Source organism: Octopus bimaculoides, chromosome 26 (genome assembly GCF_046866305.1).
Source record: "Octopus bimaculoides isolate indiv1 chromosome 26, ASM4686630v1, whole genome shotgun sequence".
Classification (NCBI taxonomy): Eukaryota; Metazoa; Mollusca; class Cephalopoda; order Octopoda; family Octopodidae; genus Octopus; species Octopus bimaculoides.
Window position 1 is genome coordinate 3025284 of NC_142953.1, and position 11038 is coordinate 3036321.

Consider the following 11038-nt stretch of genomic DNA (forward strand, 5'->3'; position numbering starts at 1 on the left):
GTCAACACTAAACCTTCAAAGGGTCAATATATATATGTTAAATCTTCATTATATACCTACATGCCTAGCTATCTACCTACTACCTACCATCCTTCCTTGCAGGTACTCTCACCTTTAATTGACGTGTATGTGAATATATATATATATACATCATATATATTATTATATACACCAACTCCTTCCTTCCTACCTGCGATTTCTTCCTTCCTTGCAGGTACTTCCAATTTAAAAACACTTCATACAAACACAATATACATTCTATATAGTAAAAAAAGGCCATGTGTGTATAAACGAAAAGAAAACCCCTTCAACCAAAAAACACCCGGGCAGGTTTGCATGTGGTAGTTAAATAGTTGGTGGTGGGTCTGCTTTATAAATTTCCCTTTTTTTTTTCTCTTTTCTTTTTCTGAACCAAAAGGAAAAAAAAGAACAACATTACCAGACTCTCTCTCTTTCTTGTAATCGCTCTTATATTTTCTTAATTTTTATTTTCAATTTAAATATTGCCTTAATGTTTTTTTTCTTTTCTTTACCGAGCATTAAAAAAAAAATCTAAACTTATTTCTTTTATCGAAATATGGTTTTTTTTTTTTTTTCTGTAAGGAAACCCCCCCCCAAAAAAAAAGATAAAAAAATGCCCCCCCAAAATGCTGTGACGCCTTCTCATGAATAAAATGGATATAGAAAAAGGAAAAAAAAAAATCAACACACAACATGCCTCATGTTTTTAATTAAACAACCAATATTTCTGCTTTTTCTGAGATTAAAATAAGAATATGCCGCTTGCTTTTTAATATATTAAGTAGGTTTGCAGAATCAAAGTAATGAGCTCCATATATATTATGTCCTATATAATAAATCAAATCACATCCTAGAAGTGAATGGAAACTATAATTGTCTAATTGCATCTACTTGACTTCGCCCTTCAAATCCACTTAAAAAGCTTTACCGGTTTCTTTTCCGACTGGTTAGCGATTATAACAGAATTAGTCTTTTATACTAAGAGACATCATTAACAAACACAAAAAGGTAACAAGGAAGAAGAAAATCCCACCATATTTCCCCCTTTTTATTCCTTAAAAAAGAACACTACTGCTGCTGAAGGCATCTGTGAAAAATGGCTAAGTTAATAATATCAAATACATTCAAAAGAAGAAAACCTAAGATTTCGGTCATGAAAGCACACAGTTACTTCTGTTTTTTTTTTCCTTGTTCTTGTTCTGAAATTTCTGTATAACCAATCATTCGCCTTTAATGGTCGAAATGCTTTAAAATTTTCTTTCTACAACAAATGTATTATTGACTTCTTCAAGTAATTATTTTGACCTTTTTTTTTTCTTCTCCCCCTTTCCATTTCATTACTTTGCAATATTTTATATTTTCCCTTATTTAGTTTGTAATTATTTTTTAATCAACCTAAACAAAAAAAGAATTACCTCAATCTTGAAACCAAAGACTATTTTTCACAAACACTTCTGTCAATTGCTCTTTAAAGTTCCCTTTCTCTCTCTCTCCCTCTCCATTATATATGAATAGGCGTTCATGGAGAATAGAGTCGGAAATTAAAATACAGGAGTTTTCTTAGGACGAGTTGTTTTTATTTTTTATACGTATTCATGATTCTGCAAGTTGAAAAGAAAGGAAAACTTGGATAGTTAGAAATGCTTAGTACTTTCCTCGCTTTTTTAAAAAATTTTCTTTTCGATTTTGACTTCACGAAAAGAATATCTTCAGATCTTTATTCCTCACAAAGTTAAACGTTTTTGGAGAATCCTCATCTCTAAATTGCTAAAAACACTCTGAAAATAAGTCGAAGCGGATTAATTGCGGGAAGTGGTCAAGTTAATAATTTTTTTTCCTTATTGAATAGTAAATCTACGATGTATGAAAAGAAAGAAAAAACTCGTCCTAGATTTAGTGTTTTAGGCTCATTAATTTCCGACTCTAATTCTACAGGAATGCCTAACATGATGGGCCATATCCAACAACCAAGTCTCGTCCGTTAAGTTGTTCCACACACACATACACGCACATATAAAATATCTTACATAGTCGAGTAATTGTCAGCTGCTATCTATCGGTTAAAAAGAAAATAAATGTTTTGAATTTAAAAAAAAAAACATACTTGTTTTCTTATTTATTACCATTATTTCAAATACTTCAAAAATTGCTGGTCTTGTTGCCCAAAATTAGAAATTACTGTTATTTCATTAATGGATTGGTAAAATGGTTAGAACGTCGGAGATAATACTTAACGGTATTTCGACCGGCTCTCTTACGATTCCGGGTTCTAACCCTGCCGGTGTCAGCTTTGATTTTGTTTTAAGTTCTATAAAACTAAAGTGCCAGTCACGCATTGTGATCGATAATATAATCGATTACCCTCCTCCAAATTTCTGGTCTTGTTCTTTTAAAGCTGGTGAATTGTGCAATCGTTGATCGTCGGCAAAGGTACCTTGCGGTATTTGCATCGAATCAACGATCACGTTTTTTTTTTGTTTTTTTTTTTTTTTTGTGGTCGAAGTAAAACGTCGTCCAGCTTAACGCCTTAAATTCTGTTTCAAGCATTTTGTGGGGTAATCTCATGTGATAGAATGGACTGGCTTTCAGAATAGCTATCTTTATCTAATAAAAAAAAGGAAAAGAGCAACGAATTGGATGATTCTTTTGCTTCTATAGAAGAATTTTCTCTTTCTTTTTTTGGCTTCCGCTCCTTTTCGATTCCGTGCTCTTTTCCTATCACAACAGTCTCACAAGATGGATGAAATAGTTAGAGAGAAAGAATTCACACATTTCAGCTACACTAAGATCGTAACTTCATGGTAAACAGGAAACAGTTCATCAGGATAAAAGTACAAAATGCTTGTAATTAATATTTGTAATTAATTTTGAAAAGCCTCTGTCGGTGTATGTGTGTGTAATATATATATATATCTTCGTACACGCACGCATCAGGGCAAATTACTTGTAGTCGCATCTATCAGTTTAATGTCAGTCTCCCAGCATCACCAATGAATCCACCACAACTAGCTTACACCCACGAGGCTTCGCCACTTATTTCGTCAGTGTTTTATTTTAAATGAGATTTCAAACTTTAAGGGCAAAACCTATTTAGTAACAATGTGAGCGGCTTCCATTGTGTGTGTGTGTAATATTTAAACCCATGTATATTGGAATATAGTCTTTGTACAGTAACTAAAGAAAGGCAACAACTCAAGTTCCATGTCTGGACAAACTACATTCATGAGACACGTGACTTTTTATCGCAACGTTTGCATTCTACTGGCGTGTACAAATGGCTGCCAATATTTGAATGTGTAAATGTATATACATGTTTTTGAATTTATGTATATGCATTTAGATATATATAATGGTTATATATATGTCCACTTTCCATGCTGGCAAGAGTTAAGCGATTCTGAGAAGGTGGATTGCATCGTGCTTCGTTCGATGTGTCAATCAGTCTTTTCATGGTTTCTATTCCGTTCTTAATGTAGAATATAATGCCTAGCTTCAAATAAGTGTATATAAGCATATATAGATGTGTTTATGCGTGTCTACATATTGTGAACATATGTAAAATACACAATACGTATTAAAACATGGCATCTTGTACAACCTTTCATAGAATTAAATCGCTAAAATGGTTGGTTTCAGATAATTTACCGTAATGAAATGGGCTTTCATGTTTTTAAATTAAGGAAAGGTGAAGATCACATCAGCATGGTGCTTCCATACTATCACCGCAACCAACCATTGCTTGTTTAACCTCTGGTCAAGTTCCGTAGCCGACCTAGGGCTAAACATCATGATCATGAGACATTCCAGTGACCTTCCCTTTCTATCCTTCCTCACTGTCAAACAATATATTTGCTACTGTAACTACATGACGTAATTTTTCCCGTTATTCCTGGACTGCAGAATGTCATATGAGGTACGATACGGACTGTTGTTTCTAGCGGGTTTACTGACACATAGAAAGCATCTTCATTGGTTCTTGCGCGCCAACCGTCATTGTCTGGCGAGAGACGAAGCGAAGCTGCCGCAGCTTCTCCATCTTCTGATAAATGGAATAGGAATCGTTATTAAAAAGTAACTTCTAGTAGCATTGTAATATGGCTATACACATACATATTTAACAACTAGGAATTTATTCAATTAACCGTGATTAATCATTCCAGTATCTTACGATCGTGTCCTGAGACTAGGGTGTGGTCTAAAGATTATTTTGGCGCCTATTTCTAGCTGGTCGTCGTGTGACCACGTAGTTTCCGATTTCTTTTTTTTTTTTTTTCATGGTTTGATGATAATGGATGTTCTTCCATCATATATGCGGAAAAGGGGACAGATTATATAAGACCTAACAATTTGGTGTCCTTTCTTGGCTTTTGTTACTTGGTAACTTAGTGAAATGTAGATTTCAAAAAAGTTTAAGTGGTTTAAAGAACACAGTTGGAACGGGGCCTGATAGATTGATCCGAAACTTATCCAAAATGTTGTCTTAATGTTATAAACACGATCGGAATCTACACTCTCGAATAGTCTTCTCTGCAAAATTTCATTTAAAAAAAATCTGCACTATAAGGAAAATTCAGGGGAAATCCATGGGGCACCAAAGCGTAGTTATGCCATATGAAGTGACAGGGTAGCCACGTTTGGAACATCTTCGCATATGTCTGCTGCTCAAGTTAATTAGCAATCAAATATCATCCCGATCTATCATTAAATAATGTCCTTGGTTTCTAAAATAAAGAGAGGCAGTGTAGTCACGACTCGAAACCTTTTGGTCATAGGTCAAACTATATATAGCGTTTTGAAAATTATGTAGAAAGATATTTTATCGCTAGAATATCTGCATTATATGCCAAAAAAAATTTTTTGAAACCGTTTCCATGTCCTAATGACTTGAATTCTAATGAAATTAACTCTTCAGTTCTAATTAGATTTTATTTTTTTCGTATTGTTTCTTTATCAGTTTTTTTTTTCTTCAATACATTTTCATCATTTTGTTTAATAGACAGAAATATTCAGTTATTTCATGATATTATGTACTTCAAATTACACTGCTGTGTGTTTAAGAAGGAAATCGGTAATCCCCCCCCCCCTCCTCTCCCACTTAAAGTTCTAGAATCTACTGAACATGACGCCATGTTGCTTACTTTACAATATTACCATTTAGTCACCAACATCTTTCTTCATACAAACCTACTACAGACATTACCGCTGCTCAGCAGTCATTTTGTTCGGTTTATATAGTTTTTAATCGTCGATATCGTATTGTTTAGCCCCGAATCTGAATAAAATCTGTACAACAGACCTAAGCTAAGCTCCAAGGCATTTTTACCAGTCCTACCTACTATCCGTTTATTTAGACACGACGTGTAATCTCAGACTGCCATTATTATTATTAATCCAAGTGTTTCCTACCTACTAATAATATATACATCAAATCTGCTGCTCGGTCATTATTTCATGAGACTTGTTTTAAATCGATATCGTTGTTGTTTAGCCCCAACCACATCCAATAAGCCATTCCTTATTTCAAAGACAGTAGAAGAGATTTGGCTGCTGTGTTTAGTATTCCCAGCAACCGTTCTGTGGCTCACTCGCGCGTTTGCTCGTATTCTCGGCTCTGAATAAAGCAGCGTTTTAATGATCAACTGGCGTTCCAGTAGTGACCATCACGTTTTAGGTGGAAGGTTACAAGTATAATGACTAAGTCATTGTTGCATATAGTTTCCACCCGTGTCCATCCCGTCTATTCGGTTTAAATCTAAAACTGCTGTTGTGTCGTTCTTTCTACGTATCTTTTCAAACGATTGATGGAGATGAGGAAGTACCGGGGTCGATTATAAATTGCTCTTTGAATCCTAGGAGGCCGCATTCCGGCAGAAGAATAAATATATAAAATGTGTATAAGCGTTATTTAAAACCTACCCTCTATCTAGTGCAATTCATCCCCGTTTTTATTCAGGGTGTGCAATCTGAATGATGCGGCCTCTTTCTACAACGGCGGTCAGCAACCTGGGTATTATAGAAGCTTCTTCCCCCGCATTTCATTCATTAGATCGTTTGTCATTGCGGCTTTTTAAGTTTTTGCTGTGTAAAGGTCAAATTTTGAATGAAAACCTACATATCTTTTTTAATTCGTTAATAATTTAGCAGCTATCATTTTGATGGTTTCTCAAGCCCCCATCCTCCCTCTAACTGCCCGGGGGTAGCTTTCTTTTATTATTTAATATTAAGTTTCTAATTTAGGCACAAAGCCAGCAATTTTAAGAGGAAACGGTGGGGGTCAGTCTACACCAACGACCCCCGGAATGATAAAAACGAAGTTTTATTCCGGCAAGATTTGAATTCGGAAGCGTAAAAGTGCCGGAGAATTTTAAGTTTTTAATATTTTGATTTAAAAAAAAAAATGTTCGCCCACAGATTTGTTTTTCGGGATTTTCTTTTAAAATTTATTTATTATAATTGTTAAAAATACCAATTGTATGACAGCTTTGATCGTTCCATCCTCGACCATCTCGTCTACACGGACGGGTTCGTCAAAGCTGGAATCCTTTTCTATATTCATTGTCTCTTTCTCTCTTTTTTTAAAGACAGGAGGATGAATTGGTTTTGCTGTTATTTCTAGCGCATCAAACGAATGACCACGTAAGGGTTTTTCTCCGTCAAAATGTCAGTTGGTATATAATGTCACCATTCAAATAATACGCCTGTTGTAGCCCTCTCGCCGTAACGTCCTATTTTGGGGGACTATATATTTCGACAGTTACAACTATCTCTAATTCACTCACTCACACGCTAGACTCGCCATTCTTCTCTCTCGAATTTTCCTTAGTCTTGACACACGCAACATGGCTTCTGTCTCTTGTCTCTCTTTCCTCCCCCTCATAGTTTTTTCTTTCTTTAAAAGACGGTTATTTTCTGAGGATTTGATTGAAACTTTTTATCTGTAACATATATATGTATTTTCTACCTGCTGTCACCGAAAATACATATATTGATGGGAAGAATCTCTGGTCTGTACGAGGGAGTTGTCGCACCCTCGCTCTACATCCTCTGCGGACTAGAGATGATACTCGTTCCATATTATTACTCTTGTAGTTACAGTCCCCCCCTCCATCCATCCATGATCAACTTATTATCGATCAACCGGTTTATATATATATATATATCACCATCATTTTAAAACAAGCGCATAACTAGTTTGGTTGCGTCCACCTTCGATTTCACCTTTTCAAAGAATGCATGGTTTTTTTTTTGTTTCGGTGGTTGGGGTTTAATGAAATTTTGCAGAAATTCCGATTATGTTGAACAAATTTTTTATTAGGCCGTTCTTCCTCTCTGCTGCTCCAAGCTTCATTACCACCAATTTTCATAAATTTACACAAACATTCTCCCCTTGTTTTGTTCACATTTATTTATTATGAAACGTAAGAATTATCTTATCTCCACCAGAAAGCATATTTCTGCGAAATACTTGAAGTGTATGCATCTAATGAATTATGGATGAAACAGTCAGAATGGAAGACCTCAGTGTAATATATATATATATATATATATATATATAAACATAATTGCAGCGTGGAAGTTGCAATTGTTTTTGTTTCAGCACACAATCTCAGATCAGGTCACTTGCTATGCAAGTACATCTCCGTAATATATATATGCAGTATGCCAAAAACGCCTGGGTGTGGAGTCGCCAGCATGCCGAACTATTTACTTTTAGAGGTTACCCACATAAATACATATGTTGAATACATAACAAGCTAAATGTTTTTTGAAACGACAGGGTGTGATTTGAGGAAAATTCGGCTACTTTCTCTAGGATAGCAACCTTACAGATTTAAAGGCTACCCAAGGTTTTGGAAAACAGGAGAGGGTGGTTGCTTGCGTATTTGAGTCCTCCATTATAATGGACAATATACTTTTCTCTCTGATTCAGCAGGTTCCAACCGCGACCTACCAACCTGTGTTTTAGAATCGTTTTAGAAAATGGAGAAGGCAAAAAATGCACGAGATTTTGATACAAACATTATCGTTTTTAAATTTACACTGTCGAAAACGTCTCTCAGCAAAATTTGATTTATGAAAATTAAAAAGTCTTGTGAAGTCTAGAATGATCTGGAAAGTTCCTTGGCATTTTCCCTCTCCTTCATTTCTAACAACATATTTGTAATCTACAACCCTCAGATGACTTGTCCCTGTAAAAATTCATTTAAAAATCTTTTTCAGAAAGTTACGAAACTGATTTGGTGCGTCAATTTCTCCAGATAGGACTTTTCTAGACTTTTTCTAATGGAAAACTTGAAAAGCACGAAGTTTTAAGTGTTTCTGAATGCATTCAGTGCTCGGTGTCATAAAGAAGAGTTATTGAAAAGACCAGGGAAGACTGGATTACCCATCTTTGGTTTACTGTGTCTAGTATCTTGCTTTAAGTCTCAAATGAATTCCATACAACTTGTGGTTAATGATATCCGAGTTGTGTGGTTTAACTCTTAGCAATTGTTGCATCTGTTTTGTGAAATACGATTTAAAAACTGAACAAACCCAAACAAATATTCCAGTTGTGTTTTTTTTCTTTCTTTCTTCAATGTATTTAAGACTAAATCATTCAATATCTTTTTCTTTTCAGACAGTAGGATGTGATTTGAGGGAGATTTGACTGCTGTTTCTCGGAGTTTGAAAGACTAGAATGTTGGTGAAGCAAATTTAGTGTTTAGAGGACCAAGTCATCGTCACAGTTTAAACGTCCATTTATCCCTGGTTGCATAAGTCAGATGATGGTTGTTACCAGTTGGGGAAATTTCTCTACAGCCAGATGTCCTTCCTGTTGCCATGTTTTTACTATAACCTCACTTGTAAGACAGTTGATGCTCATTCACAAATATTAATGTATCACAACAAGGCTACACACGCATACATTGTCTAGCAAATCCAATCAAATGATCTGATTGGCTCACGGCTACAATGTCCTGGGTGTCATTCTGTGTGGACTATATCTAAAACTTAGAGGGATGGAAAACCTGCTTCTTAAACCTAATACTTATTCTATCAGTCTCTTTTGCAAAACTGCTAAGTTGCAGGGATGTAAACACACCAACACTGGTTGTCAAATGGGGGGGTGGGGCAAAGCCATACATAGATATATACACAACAGGCTTCTTTCAGATTCTGTGTACCAAAACCACTCACAAGTCAGCCAGTACTGGCATCAACCATGCTTGAATGGTGTTTTTTATGTGCCACTGGCGTGAGAACGAGTCAGGTGGCACTGGCAATGACCATGCTCAAATGATGCTTTTTATGTGCCATCAGCACAGGACTAGTCAGCCAGCACTGGCATCAACCATGTTCAAATGGTGCTTTGTACATGCCACCAGCATGGACAAAATCCAACGCACATAGACAAGGTATGTGTGTTGTTAGTTCGTGAGTTGGCTGTCTTTTTCGGCGTAAGAGACTATATTCTGTATGCACCTGGTGTAGAAAAAATAAAGCAATCCAAAAGTAAGTCAGAGTGAAACTAGACAACTCACATAGGTCCTTTCTCAGAGCAACAGACATCGATGTTTCGTCATTTATGTGTGTGTGTGTGTGTGTGGAGTCCTCAGCCACTTGTGTGTTAACTTCATGAGCAGGCTGGGAAGGTCAGATCAACTGGAACACTTGTCTTTGTAACTGACGCTGTGTCAATAAATATGTATACACCCGTCTAATGTGTGATCATTGTTTAATGTTTGCCTTCCAGCTGGTCTGGGTTGGACGGTTTGATGGGAGCTGACCAGGCAGAAGACTACTTCAGACTTTGCTGTGTCTTGTTTTGGTACGGTTTTTACTGCTGGATACCCTTCCTTACACCAACCACCCAGTGTGTGTGTGTGTGTGTGTGTATATATATATATATATAGTGGCTGTGTGGTAAGTGGTTTGCTTACCGACCACATGGCTCTGGGTTCAGTCCCACTGCATGACACCTTGGGTAAGTATCTTCTACTATGGCCCCGGACCAACCAAAGCCTTGTGAGTGGATTTGGTAGACGGAAACTGAAAGAGGCTTGTCATATATAAATATATATATATATATATATATATATATATATGTATTTATATATTTGTGTCTGTATTTGTCCCCCACCACCATTGCTTGACAACAAATGTAATTTAGCGATTCAGAAAAAAGAGACTTATCGAATAAGTACTAGGCTTACAAAGAATAAGTCCTGGGATCAATTTGCTCGACTTTGCACTCCATGTTAAAATTGACACTGAACTAAGAGCTGTAAACAAAATTATGCGCAATTTGCTTCTGCAGTCAGCTAAAACTAATGGCTATCAAATGGAAAAATTCATAACATTGACAAAAGTCATTCAAAAACATTGTAACTCTATTTGTGAAAAACAAGACTTCTTTCAGCTTCTATCTTATCAAATACACTCACAAGGCTTCGGTTAGCCTGCAGCTATAGTAGAAAACACTTGCCCAAAGTGCCATATAGTGGGACTGAACCCACAACCATGTTGGGAAGCAGGCTTTTTACCACACACCCACGCCTATTACAAACAAAAAATTTTGGACCTGTTTGATCTGCAGGAAGTGGCATAGGCCCTCTGAAACCAATACACTTTGTACCATTAATCTGTTTATACTGTTGCAAGTCAGCTGGCATCGACCACATTCATATGGTGCTTTTTACGTGCCACCGGTACAGGGAGCCAGTCAGACAACGACTCATGCATGCATGGTGTGTGTGTGTTTAATTTACCCTTTACTTGACATCTCATGATGGCTAGCATCACTTTCATAGAAGCAATGTTGTCTGTCTGTAGTTTTCTGTAAAAAATAACTTAGAAATGAGTGTTGGTGACTGGAAGGGCATCGATCCATAGAAAGTCTGCCATTCACAAATTCTGACCCATGCAAGCATAGATAAGTTGATGTTAAATGACATGATATAAATTTCTTTTACTAAATTCTTTTTTTTTTTCCTAATATAGGCGTAGGAGTGGCTGTGTGGTAAGTAGCCTGCTT

General features: G+C 36.2%; 1 long non-coding RNA gene across 1 annotated transcript; it reads left to right on the forward strand.

Moving 5' to 3' along the window:
• The first annotated feature begins 581 nt into the window (after positions 1–581).
• LOC128250922 (uncharacterized) lies at positions 582–9725 on the forward strand. The gene is made up of 2 exons (XR_008266859.2): positions 582–6657; positions 8642–9725. It is a non-coding gene; the product is annotated as an uncharacterized LOC128250922 (long non-coding RNA).
• Positions 9726–11038: the final 1313 nt, after the last annotated feature.